The sequence below is a fragment of the Eubalaena glacialis genome, chromosome 2 (assembly GCF_028564815.1).
Source record: "Eubalaena glacialis isolate mEubGla1 chromosome 2, mEubGla1.1.hap2.+ XY, whole genome shotgun sequence".
In the NCBI taxonomy this organism is placed as follows: Eukaryota; Metazoa; Chordata; class Mammalia; order Artiodactyla; family Balaenidae; genus Eubalaena; species Eubalaena glacialis.
Window position 1 is genome coordinate 167793717 of NC_083717.1, and position 13710 is coordinate 167807426.

Sequence of the window (13710 nt, forward strand, 5' to 3'; positions counted from 1 at the left end):
ATCTCAGTGTTGATGGATCTACATCATCATTTTAAATTTAAACCTCATTTCAATATTTGAAAACAAAATATATTTTTTATTTGTTCTCCAAGTTTATATTCAGAAAACAGAACTCCATCCAAAAATGAAAGCTAATTAAAGGCAATTAACGTGAATTCCGCTGAGTACCAGAAGCCTTGTCAGAAGCTTTACATACATTATCCCATGGAGTCTTCTCGACAACCTGTGAACTTGGCAGTTTCATACCCTACATTTACCCTTTACAAACTGGGGCTGAGAGGATTGGGTAACTTGCTCAGGATCATGTAGGTGGGAGAGTAGAGCCTAAGTCCACATAGTGGGAGCTGAGTCCAGAGGGTCCCCAGAGCAAGAGCACTAGTTAAGCACTGTGTTTAATGCCGTGATTCAGTGATGTTCATCCTGTCAGTGATTACAAGTGCATTTGTAGTCCTGATTTATTTGGCATGTGTTTCATCTTGATTTGAATTCCTACTTATCTCCTGGATTGAGCATTACCTTTTAGATACGGTAACTGATTTGCTATATGAGAAGTATGTTCTTATAACCTCATAAAACATAGATTTCCTGCTCCCTTTTTTCTGTCATAATAACGTTTTCTCTCTTTTGCCTACCAAATCTTGACGTTGTAAATTTAGGACCTACTTTAACTTTTTTTCTTTTGCCTCAGGGTACAGTTAATACTTTCAGTGCTAGGAGGATCTTAGTTAGCAGTTACCTAGTGCAGCTTTCCCTCTATATAGCAACTCACCTTTGTGTTGCATTTTGTCATCCTAGGTCTTGCACATATTATCTCATTTATTCCTCTCAGTGATCTCATGAAATAAATGGATAAAGGGAACCGAGATTTGGAGAGGTTATGAATAAATTACCCCTGATGACACGACAAATAAATGGTTGAGATGGGGTTAGAATCTAGGGCCTTCTGACCCACTATTAAGTACACTGTGCTTCCTGTGACAAGCAGCTGATGAGCTCTGCTTGAGCATTGGCACTGTGATAAGGAACACTGCCCTACGAGGTGCTGACAGTTTTACAGAAATTGTATTTCTTACATTGAACATAATTGTGTTGCCTTGACTTCTGCCTGTTGATTCTAGATCTGCCTGTGTGGTGCAACACATAATGAATTATCCTGTCCCTCTTCTACAGTGTATTCCTCCCATTGTTTAAAGACCGTCCTCTTGTCTCCCTCCACCCACCTTAACCATTCTGCTGTGCCATCAAATAAACTGAAGTTCTTTTCATATTAACATTGGTGCTAGCTTTCTCCTGCTATATTGTTCACTGTCCTTTTTTTAAAAAAAATATTTATTGGTTGATTATTTGGCTGTGCTGGGTCTTAGTTGCAGCACTCAGGATCTTCATTGTGGCGTGCGGTATCTTTTTAGTTGTGGCATGTGGTACCTAGCTCTCTGACCAGGGATCGAACCTGGGTCCCCTGCATTGGGAGCGTGGAGTTTTAACTGCTGGACCACCAGGGAAGTCCCTGTTCACTGTCCTTTGAAGGGCCTTTGGTTTGTCAGTCTCCTTCAGAATGAACACTTACTTCAGATGGAGAAGACCATAGGCCTATTACTAACTTTGTTATAAAAATGTACTTATATGGGCTTCCCTGGTGGCACAGTGGTTGAGAATCTGCCTGCCAGTGCAGGGGACACGGGTTTGAGCCCTGGTCTGGGAAGATCCCACATGCCACGGAGCAACTGGGCCCGTGAGCCACAACTACTGAGCCTGCGCGTCTGGAGCCTGTGCTCTGCAACAAGAGAGGCCGCGATAGTTGAGAGGCCCACGCACCGCGATGAAGAGTGGCCCCCGCTCGCCGCAACTAGAGAAAGCCCTCGCACAGAAACGAAGACCCAACACAGCTTAAAAAAAAAAAAAAAAAAGTACTTATATAGCTGAACAAATTGCTTTTTTTTTTTTTTTTTTTTTTTGGTCAGTACTCTCACAGTGTTGACTCATGTTGAGCTTAACATCAGTTTGGCCAGCCAGGTCTTTTTCACCTTACGGTTATTAAGCCAGTTCTCTGTCACCCTGAACTTGTACAGTTTTTTGTCTTGTGGTTTTTTGTTTTTTTTTTTCCTAAGACTTTATATTTCATCTAGTTAGGTTTGGGCCTGCATTCTAGTCTGCTGAATCTTCATGAATGGAGATTACACTGTTTTTAGATATGAGATATCCCTTCCTGGCTTTTTCCACCTGCAGCTTTGATAAGGATGGCATATTTTGTCCTTGAATTGTATCCTGCTCACATTTCTACCTTGTTTTTTTTTTTCCTACCTTGTTTTAAAAACCTTTCCCTGATCTAGCTGTGTCATTGCCATTTCTATTACCCTTCTACTTCTTTTGTTCACTTAGCCCATGTAAAGTATAGTTTGTGACTGTTGCCCAGGCATGGTTGTTTTTGTTTTTTTTTTTTAACCTTGTTACATGGGAGAAAAAAAGATCAGTGGGAAGCTGGTCAGTGAGTAAAAGAGACTGAGGTAAGAATAATCCACACTATTAAGAAAACTTGTGAATTTCCTTTATTAGTTGAATTCAGAGTTTACTGTATATATAACATACGGTAAGCCACTCTAGTTTGTGTGTGTGTGTGTGTGTTTTGTTTCTTAAACAAAGCTGGGTAGAAAAACAAGAACCGAGAACACAGTTAACTGATTTACCAATTACGCACTGTTAAATAAAGTACTGGAAATTACTTTGAGTTTTTTGAAAAATCCAGATTTAGGCTGCTTTCTAAAAACTGAAGGTTTACAAAAAGTCAAGTGACATAAATGCATCATATGTAAATAGCATACCACATTGTTGAGCATCTGGGGCAGCTTTTTGAAACTGTTTATATGTGTATGTATCACTGGATTCATCAAGTCTTGTAGAAGACTACCACAGCTCCAATAAACTGTCATGTTAGTGGATGTTGGTTTCCAAGAATCTTTTATTTTCAATAATAAAACTTACTTACTGAAGAGGAACATACAGAGATGTGCACAATCATAAGTGTACAGCTTAGTAAATTTTCACAGGTACACCTGTGTTATAGCGACTCAGATCAAGAAATAGAAATTAACAGTGTCTGAGAAGTCCCACTCATGCCCCTTCCCATTTTTCCTCATCCCAAAGATAACCACTATTCCAACTTTTTACACAATAGATTAGTTTTGCCTATTTTTGAACTTTATATAAATGGACTCATGCTGTAGTATGTACTCTTTTAAGTCTGGCATCTTTCACTTGACATTATATTATTGTGAGATTCATCCATGTTGTGTGTAGCTGTAATTTGTTTCATTCTCATTTCTTTACAATATTTTATTGTATGAATATACCACAATCTGTTTATCCATTCTAATATTGATGGTCATTTAAGTTTTTGGTGGTTATTATGAAAAACACTGCTTTGTGTCTTTGGTGCTATATATGTCCCTTTGGGGGGGGGGGTGTGTGTGTTTGTATTTAATTTTGTTTAGATATATGCCAAGGATGGGAATTGCTTGGTCATAAGAGTACGAATATGTTCTGCTTTGATAGATATTGTCAAACAGTTTTCCAAAGTGGTTGTGTCAGTTTACACTCTCACCACCAGTGTTTCTGTATTCCAGTTTTTTTGTATCCTCATTAGTACTTGGTGTTATTAAACTTTAAAATTTTAGCAATCTTGGTGGATGTCTAGTGGTATTGTAATATGGCTTTAATTTATATTTCCCTGATGACAAATGAGATTGACTTCCATTCCATTTGATTTTCGTTCAGTTGGATTTCCTCTTTTATGAAATGCTGATTCAAGTCTTTTCCCTATTTTTCTGTTTGGGTTATGGTTTTTTCTTATTGGTTTGTAGGAGTCCTTTATATATACTAGATATCAGCTCACATGTCTAGATTGTCTTGACTATTTCTCACTCTGCAGCACTTTTTGCATTCTTATCCTTCAGCATACTAAAAAAGTAGTCTTCACTTTACCATCTAGATGGTCCATTGGAACCTTTTTTAAAAATATTTATTTATTTATTTATATTTTGGCTGTGCCGGGTTTTAGTTGCGGCATGCGCAATCTTTAGTTGCAGCATGCTGACTGTTAGTTGCGGCATGCAGGCTTCTTAGTTGCAGTTGTGGACTCTTAGTTACGGCATGCGAACTCTTAGTTGTGGCATGCATGCGGGATCTAGTTTCCCAGCCCAGGATTGAACCCGGGCCCCCTGCATTGGGAACGTGGAGTCTTACCCACTGGACCACCAGGGAAGTCCTGGAACCTTTTTATTTTTTTAATTTAAAAGTAATTTTACAAATAATTTACAGAAGTAAGAATAAGGCATAATGAAAACAACTTACTAGAAATTTTAATTAAAATTTTTTTAATTAATTAATTTATTTTTGTCTGCGTTGGGTCTTCGTTGCTGCGCGCAGGCTTTCTCTAGTTGCGGCGAGCGGGGGCTACTCTTCGTTGAGTTGCGCGGGCTTCTCATTGCGGTGGCTTCTCTTGTTGAGGAGCATGGGCTCTAGGAGTGTGGGCTTCAGTAGTTGTGGCACGCGTGCTTAGTAGTTGTGGCTTGCGGGCTCTAGAGTGCAGGCTCAGTAGTTGTGGCGCACGGGCTTAGTTGCTCCACGGCATGTGGGATCTTCCCGGACCAGGGCTCAAACCCACGTCCCCTGCATTGGCAGGAGGATTCTTAACCACTGTGCCACCAGGGAAGCCCCTAAAAATTTTAAAAGAGTAAAACTCTTCACATCAAGTAAATTTTAAAAGAGTAAAACTCTTCGCATCAAGACACACAAACATTATAGAAGATGAAATAATTCTGTCACATATTCTTTTAGCAAAGCAGAATGGTCCAGGTTCTTGCCAAAAACATGTGATGAAGTCTTTCCTGTTTAATAACTAACTGGATGACGATACCACATTTCCTTTCTGTCCTTAGAAATATATTGTTCACTCATCCTATCTTGAGTTTGAGAATATTCATCTAGGATATTGTCATCCGAGGACTCATAGTCAGAGATTTTGCTTGTATGATTAATTTCACATCTTTATTAGGACCTAGAGTGTAGCTGTCTCTGCATTTATCTTTTGTCTCATTTAATAATTTTTTAAAATAAATTTATTTCATTTATTTTATTTTTGGCTGCGTTGGGTCTTCGTTGCTGTGCGCAAGCTTTCTCTAGTCGTGGTGAGCGGGGGCTACTCTTCATTGCAGTGCGTGGGCTTCTCATTGTGGTGGCTTCTCTTGTTATGGAGCACGGGCTTTAGGCACGCGGGCTTCAGTAGTTGTGGCTCGTGGGCTCTAGAGCGCGGGCTCAGTAGTTGTGGCGCACGGGTTTAGTTGCTCCGCGGCATGTGGGATCTTCCCGGACCAGGGCTTGAACCTGTGTTCCCTGCGTTGGTGGGTGAATTCTTAACCACTGCGCCACCAGGGAAGGCCCATCTAATAATTTTGACACAACTTTCTCTGTCATTTTTCTTTGTCAGGAAATGAAAATTTCTGAATTCTCAATTGTGCTCAATGAAGCTAAAAGCAGGCTGCAGTATTTTGGGCAATGCAAGGAGGGGTGACAGCTTATTTCACAATTCCATCATTCTTTTGTTGTCTTCGTATTTTGATCTTTAGCATGTTGGGGATAATTGATAAGGAATGATGAGTAATAATGAATTCTAGGATAAGAAGATCACAAAATGTTTCAATATATAGAAAAAAGATCCCATAATGTATCTTAGGTTTATGAAAAAATTCAGTGGACCTATATGGTAATTGCAAGATAATGTAAACTTCATTCTATTTATCAAAAAGTAAATTTTCTCTTTGTTCTTAGGAAAGCCTGTAGGAAAAAAAAAAGTCGTGAAATATCAATCCTTACAAATAGAACTGTTTTTAAAAAACTCAAAAACTATAATTGAATCCAGTGAACCCAAATTAACCCCAAGGGTTAATGGTATCTTTTGCTTAATAGAAATTCTTGATTTTTTTAATTTAGTAGTCTAATTTATTGATCTTTTCTTTATGGTTAGTGCCTTTTCATGTCCTGTTTAAGAAATCTTTGCGGCAACATATGTATATGTGTAACTGATTCACTTTGTTGTAAAGCAGAAGCTAGCACACCATTGTAAAGCAATTATACTTCAATAAAGATGTTTAAAAAAAAAAAAAAAAAAAAAAAGAAATCTTTGCTTACTCCAAGGCCATAAATACATTATTGTATTTGTTTTCTTTTATTGTTTTACCTTTCTATTTTAAAATCAACAATCCATATAGAATTGATTTTTTTGTTAATGTATAGTATGAGGTAGGGTAAGGTTCATTGTTTTCCATATGGCTATCAAGTTGACCCCAGTACCATTTATTGAAAAAGTCATCCTTTTCTTACTACTTTAAAGTGTCTCCATCATAAATCAAGTGACTATATATGTGGATTTGTCTGTGGACTCTATTACTTTGGTTTATTTGTCTATCCTTGCACCAGTGTCAAATAGTTTTAATTACTGTAGCTTCATAATAAATCTTGATATCTCTTAGTGTAAGTCCTCCAATTCTCTGTTTCTAGATCAGGGATTTTCTGTGAAGGGCTGAATGGTAAATATTTTTAGGCTTTGTGGGCCATGTTTGGTCTCTGTCAAATATTTTTCTTTCTTCCTTTTTTTCTTTCTTTCTTTTTTTAACCTATAAAAATATTTTAAAAATCAGTCTTAACTGGGTTTGGCCCTGGGCCGTAGTTTGCTGATCTAGATTGTCTTGACCATTCTTGGTCCTTTCTGTTTCCCATATAATGCTTAGAAGCAGCTTGTCAGTTTTCAAAAAACCGCTGGAATTTTGCTGAACATTGCATAGACTCTATTGACCATGTTGAGGAAGAACTGACATTTTAATAATATCAAGGCTTCTGATCAGTTATACCTATTTTTAGTTAGTTTTAGGATTGGAATTGTGACCTCTTCCATTCTGTAGCTGTCTTACTAGGTTTAACAAGGGACTATGAACACCATAATTTTTCTTAATGCTTCCATTTGCCATGGCTTTTCCTGTTTATAGTGATTATTTCTCTTTGGAATTTTGATTTTAGGATCTTGGTTATACATATTAGAAAATGGCATTATTTCACATGAAAACTAAAAGGGCAGGAATTTGATTCCAGAATTTAAAATCTTGTAATTACTGTGGTCTGCTGATGTGTGTTTATATATTGTGATAATCAGACATTATCTTGTTTAAGGGTATTTGTATTTCTGCATCCCTCTTAAGTTTTTGTACCCAATTTGGAGTATATTTTTTGTATCAAGTTTTGAAATTTTTATACCTAGTTCTGATGGTTTCATACCTAGTTTTAGGGTTTTTATTTTTTAGAAGTTTATGAAATACCTAACTGTACAAGCAAAAATTTTCAAAATATTTAAACACCAGATATTTGTCTTTTTTTCTTTTCATCTAACCAATGTACAATGCATGTGTTTTTGTGTGATTGTATTTAGTGAATGTATACTATGTTTGTACTTTATTTCCAGTACGTTTTTATATGTTAAAAAGGTCATAGTAGTTCATTATGTTGATGTAAAGATGGCTTATTTTCGTACATATGATTAATATGAGTATCTCTTAATATATTTATTCCAAAGCCCTAAAAGCTCTTTACTTTTATAAATCAAAAAGGTTTTGATAGTCTGACATTTTGTAACATCCTTGAACTTTGAAAAATTTGAAGTGCAGTATTGATAATTGATTTCCATTTATATGTAGTGTTGAAAGTATATTTCAATTGGTTTAACATATTCTCACTCCCCAAATAAAAATAAAATGATGATCCTTGGCTCCTGGTCAACAATTAAATCTAAAAGCAAAGCACCCTACGTTTTCATAAACACTGCATATTATATATGCAGGCATGAGGCTTACAGAAGTGAGTTCATTACGTTTTACAACTTTTCCGCCATGTTCACTTCATCTATATCTTCACACCTTTTAGTCCCTCCTGCTTCCTTTATCCTTTCCTCTGGCCTTTGCATATGCTCTTTTCCTTGTTTGGAATCCCCTTTCTGTCATTTTTTGCTTTATCAATTCCTACTTTTCCTGCCCTGGGGATGGCACTTCTATAATTATGTGTGGAGATCTTTCAGTGAGTCAGACATTGGGGATACTTAAGTGAGCAAGACCAACATGCCCCATATTTATCAAATTCTGTTCTAACTGTTGATTTACTTGTTTCATTCTTCTTATGGACTGTGAACTCCTTGCGGTTAGGTATCAGTTTATTTCCAGCACTAACACAGTACATGACAATTAGTAGGTGTTCAATAAATGTTGCTTATGCCAGAATGTCTTAGTTGCGGGTAAAATTCTCAAGGCATTCACAGCTTAGTTAGAAAGCAGTTCATTCATATTCAGAATTTGATTATAACAGTAGCTAACATGTTGAAAAGTGTTCTTATACTGACTTGTGTATTATATATAGTCTTCTCTTATCACTTATATGAACTAATAATTGCTGAATTCAATACAGAACAGATGACTTTACATATCTTTAATGACCTAAGGTGTTATTTCAGACACTTTGAATTAATAAATGTAACTTCAAGAAAAGGAACCAAATCATCACAAAACCTGAAATGGCATACTTTTTTTCCTTCATAAATATGTGGTCTTTATCTTTAGCATTGCAACATACCTTTTTTTTTTTGGGCCGCATCAGGCAGCTTGTGGGATCTTAGTTCCCTGAACAGGGATCGAAGTGAAAGCTCGGAGTCCTAACCGGGAGTTCCCTGTGACATAGTTTTGACAAGCACCTGGTCAGCTCCTTTCCTCTTTGTCCAACAATAGCTGTGTCAAGCCTTCGCTATTTTGCATAGACCATCTGTGCTAATGCTGCTTTCTCTGTCTTAGCAAACATTATTATTTCTCTTTGTATCTTTAATTTAACTTCCTGCTTCACAGAGAGAATCAAGGCTTTCAGGCCCAGTGAAACTCACTTCCCGGCCTTACCATTACTTAAGTTGCCATCCTAATCTTTCTTGTAGTCTCAGAAGAAGCCCTTTTCCTGGTTTGGGCTAACACTCTCTGTGTGTCTTTTAAAGAAATACATGTTACATTTTTATCAAAGTGATACATACACAGTTTTTTAAAAATCAAGAGAAACAACCACCCACTGCCCCAAACCACCCTAGACGTATTTCCTAATGACATCTTTTAATTCTTTAGCTGTTTCTTTTGGTAGTTACCTTCATATCACTAAATAATGTGTTGCTACTTTTTTGACTTATACATGTATACTTATACATTAGATACTACACGTTTACTTCCTATTCTGATAGATAAAGGTTTAGTTCTTATACTGTTCTCTAACCCCATCTGCCCAATATATTTATTTCATTCAGTAAATAATGTTCATAGAGGCAAGCAGTGTACTGTGATTACATTTCCTTTAGCATAATAACTTTTTTAGAATTTCCAGTTGCCTTTCTTCTTGCAACATCTTTTTAAAAAATATATTTATTTTATTTATTTATTTGGCTGCATTGGGTCTTAGTTGCGGCACGCGGGATCTTTTTGTTGCAGCGCGTGGGCTCTTAGTTGTGGCACACAGGCTTCTCTAGTTGTGGCACACAGACTCCTCTCTAGTTGTGGCATGCGGGCCCTCTAGTTGTGACACGCGGGCTCAGTAGTTGTGGCACGTGGGCTTAGCCCCTGAACCACCAGGTAAGTCCCTCTTCTTGCAACATCTTTAAAATAATCCTCCAACTCCAGTCTCAAAAGCAACATCTCTTTTTCTCTTGAGATCTCTCCCCCAGATTCATGCATTCTCTTGCTTTTGCCTGGGCTGGTTGGCTGGTTTGCTGCTCTCAAGATCTGTCATATGGCTGTTACTCCAGCATTTCCCTTGACTATCCTTCTAGGTTGGATTCACTGTTTACTGAATCTCATGGCTTCCAGTTTGTGGTTTAGTGCCTCCTTTTCCTGGAGTGCATGCTCAACTAAGAAATTGTGGGTTGGAGTTTCCTGAGCCCTTGCATGCCTGAAAATGTTTTAATCTAACCTCACACTTGATTAGTAATTTGGATATATAATTTGAGGTTGCATATATTTTTATTATTATTTATGTAAACTAAAAAAAGAAAACAAAAAGTTTACCCATTTTTCCCACCTCCACACCCTGCCTCTGGCAACCATCAGTCTGTTCTCCATATCTAAGAGCTTGGTTTTTTAATTAATTAAAATTTTTTTAAGATTCCAAATATAAGAGAGATCATATAGTATGTCTTCCTCTGACTTATTTCACTTAGCATAATGCCCTGCAGGTCCATTTATATTGTTGCAAACGAAAAGATTTCATTCTTTTTTATGGCTGAATAATATTCCATTGAATGTATATACCATATCTTCGTTATCCATTCATCCCTCAATGGACACATAGGTTGTTTCCATACCTTGGCTATTGTAAATAATGCTGCAGTGAACACGGGGCGGGGGGGGAGGTGCATATATCTTTTTGAGTTAGTTTTTTCATTTTCTTCCAATAAATACCCAGAAGTGGAATTGCTGGGTCATATGTTAGTTCTATTTTTAATTTTTATTTTTTTTATTTTTATTTTTTTTATTTTTAATATTTTGAAGAGCCTTCATACTGTTTTCCAGTGGGCTTCACCAGTTTACATTCCCACCAATAGTACACAAGAGTTCCCTTTTCTCTGTATCCTTGCCAACACTTGTTATTTCTAGTCTTTTTGATAATAGCCTTTCTAACAGATGTAAAGTACTATCTCATTGTGGTTTTGATTTGCATTTCCCTGATGATTAGTGATGTAGGGCATCTTTTCATGATGTCTTCTTTGGAAAGACATCTGTGTATCTTCTTTGGCAAAATGTCATTTGTCTGTTGGAAAAGTGTCTATGATCTTCTGCTCATTTTAAAATCAGATTGTTTCTTTTTTTGCTGTTGAGTTGTATGAGTTCTTTATATATTTTGGAATTAGCCCCTTATCAGATACATGATTTGCAAATATTTTCTCCCATTCAGTAGGCTGCCTTTTCATTTTATTGATGGTTTGCTTTGCTGTGCAGAAGCTTTATAGTTTGATGTAGTCCCACTTTATTTTTGCTTTTGTTGTTTTGCTTTTTTTTTTTAAAGTAAGCTTTTTTAAAAATTTTATTTACTTTATTTTTGGCTGCATTGGGTCTTCACTGCTGCACTCAGGCTTTTCTCTGGTTGTGGCGACCGGGGGCTACTCTTCGTTGAGTTGCGCGGGCTTCTCATTGTGATGGCTTGTTGCGGAGCATGGGCTCTAGGTGCTTGGGCTTCAGTAGTTGTGGCACGCGGCCTCAGTAGTTATGGCTTGCAGGCTCAGTAGTTGGGATGCATGGGCTTAGTTGCTCCGCAGCATGTGGGATCTTCCCAGACCAGGGCTCAAACCCATGTTCCCTGCATTGGCAGGCAGATTCTTAACCACTACACTACCAGGGAAGTCCCTGTTGCTTTGCTTTTGATGTCAGAATCAAAAAATCATTGCCAAGATCTATGTCAAGGCGCCTACTGCCTATGTTTCTTCTAGGAGTTTCATGGTTTCAGGTCTTACACTCAAGTCTTTCATCTATTTTTTTTTTCCTTCATCTATTTTGAGTTAATTTTTGTGTATGGTGTAAGGTAATAGTCCAGTTTCATTCTTTTGCATGTGGCTGTCCAGTTTTCCCAATACCATTTATTGAAGAGACTATCCTTTCTCCATTGTATTTATATTCTTGGCTCCTTCGTCATGAATTAGTATAAACATGGGTTTATTTTTAGGCTCTTTATTCTGTTCCGTTGATATGTGTGTCTGTTTTTGTACCATACTATTTAATACTGTTTATATGCTGTTTACTGAAGTTGAACATAATTTAGGATCAGCGTTTAAGGTCAAGGTTTTAGGGTCAGCGAGCATTCTCTTTTCTTCTGTTACCTAGTGTAGCTGTTGTACTGTTTTGATTCTTTTCCTTTTTAGTTGGTTTCTCCCTACTGCCAGAATCTTATTTAATCCCTTTTCTTTTAGTATTTTATAGTGGTTTTTGTTTGTTTAGTTTTATTGACTGTACTGGGTACTTAGTGAGCTGGGCCCTTTCCATCTGGAGATTAGAGTCTCTTAACTCTGGGAAATTTCTTTGTCCTATTTCTTCATTTATTTATTTATGTACTCTTATTTTCTGTTTTTATCTTTCTGGAACTCCTCATTTGTAGGATTTGGACCTGCTGGATTGATTATATTTGTCTCTATTCTCTCTTATTTTGTTGTACTTTCTGAGATACTTCTAATCCTTTTATTGCGTTTTTTTAAATTTTGAGAATTAAAAAACAATTCTACAGTTCTTCTGGTTCTGATCCTTTTTTTTTAATAAATTTTTTCATTTATTTATTTTTGGCTGCATTGGATATTTATTGCTTTGCACAGGCTTTCTCTAGTTGCAGTGAGCGGGGGCTACTCTTTGTTGTGGTGTGCATGCTTCTAGTTGCAGTGGCTTCTCTTGTTGCGGAGCACAGGCTCTAGGTGCGTGGGCTTCAGTAGTTGTGGCTCGCGGGCTCTAGAGCGCAGGCTCAGTAGTTGTGGTGCATGGGCTTAGGTACTCCACGGCATGTGGGATCTTCCCGAACCAGGGCTCGAACCCATGTCCCCTGCATTGGCAGGTGGATTCTTAACCACTGTGCCAGCAGGGAAGTCCTCATCCCTTTTTTTTTTTTTTTTTTTAATAAATTTATTTATTTATTTTTTTGGCTGTGTTGGGTCTTCGTTTCTGTGCGAGGGCTTTCTCCAGTTGCGGCGAGCGGGGGCCGCTCTTCATCGTGGTGCGCGGGCCTCTCACTGTTGTGGCCTCTCTTGTTGCGGAGCACAGGCTCCAGACGCACAGGCTCAGTAGTTGTGGCTCACGGGCCCAGTTGCTCCGCAGCATGTGGGATCTTCCCAGACCAGGGCTCGAACCCGTGTCCTCTGCATCGGCAGGCAGATTCTCAACCACTGCGCCACCAGGGAAGCCCTTTTTTTTTTTTTTAATATTTATTTATTATTTAGGCTGCAATGGGTCTTAGTTGTGGGGCGCGAGATCTTTATTTATTTATTATTTTATTTTATTTTATTTTTTAAATTAATTAATTTATTTTTGGCTGTGTTGGGTCTTCGTTGCTGTGCACGGGCTTTCTCTAGTTGCAGCAAGTGGAGGCCACTCTTCGTTGCAGCGCGGCAGCTTCTCATTGTGGTGGCTTCTCTTGTTGCAGAGCACGGGCTCTAGGCACACGGTCTTCAGTAGTTGTGGCATGTGGGCTCAGTAGTTGTGGCTTGTGGGCTCTAGAGCACAGGCTCAGTAGTTGTGGCACATGGGCTTAGTTGCTCCGCAGCATGTGGGATCTTTCCGGACCAGGGCTTGAACCTGTGTCCCCTGCATTGGCAGGTGGATTCTTAACGACTGCACCACCAGGGAGGCCCCTCATCCTTTTTTATATATAGCAAATTGTTGTCAATTTACTGATACAGTATCTTTGAGAATGTCTCTGAGGATACTAACTTGAGGGTTGTTTTGTTTTTTTTTTAAGTTCTCTTCTTTTTTTTTTTTTGCATTATGTCTGTTTCCTCCAGATCCATGTTCTGTTTATCTTTGGTCTCTTCTTTTCATTTTGGAGACATTTCTCAAATATATTGTGATCTCTGGTTGTCCATTTATATTTAAGAGTGGGAGACACTGAAGCTGATTGGGA

At 37.8% G+C, this 13710-nt stretch overlaps 1 protein-coding gene across 4 annotated transcripts in view; it reads left to right on the forward strand.

Annotated features, from left to right (window-relative positions):
- Positions 1-13710, forward strand: part of YLPM1 (YLP motif containing 1) — a 67463-nt gene that overhangs the window by 14268 nt on the left and 39485 nt on the right. The gene's annotated exons all lie outside the window — the stretch shown is intronic.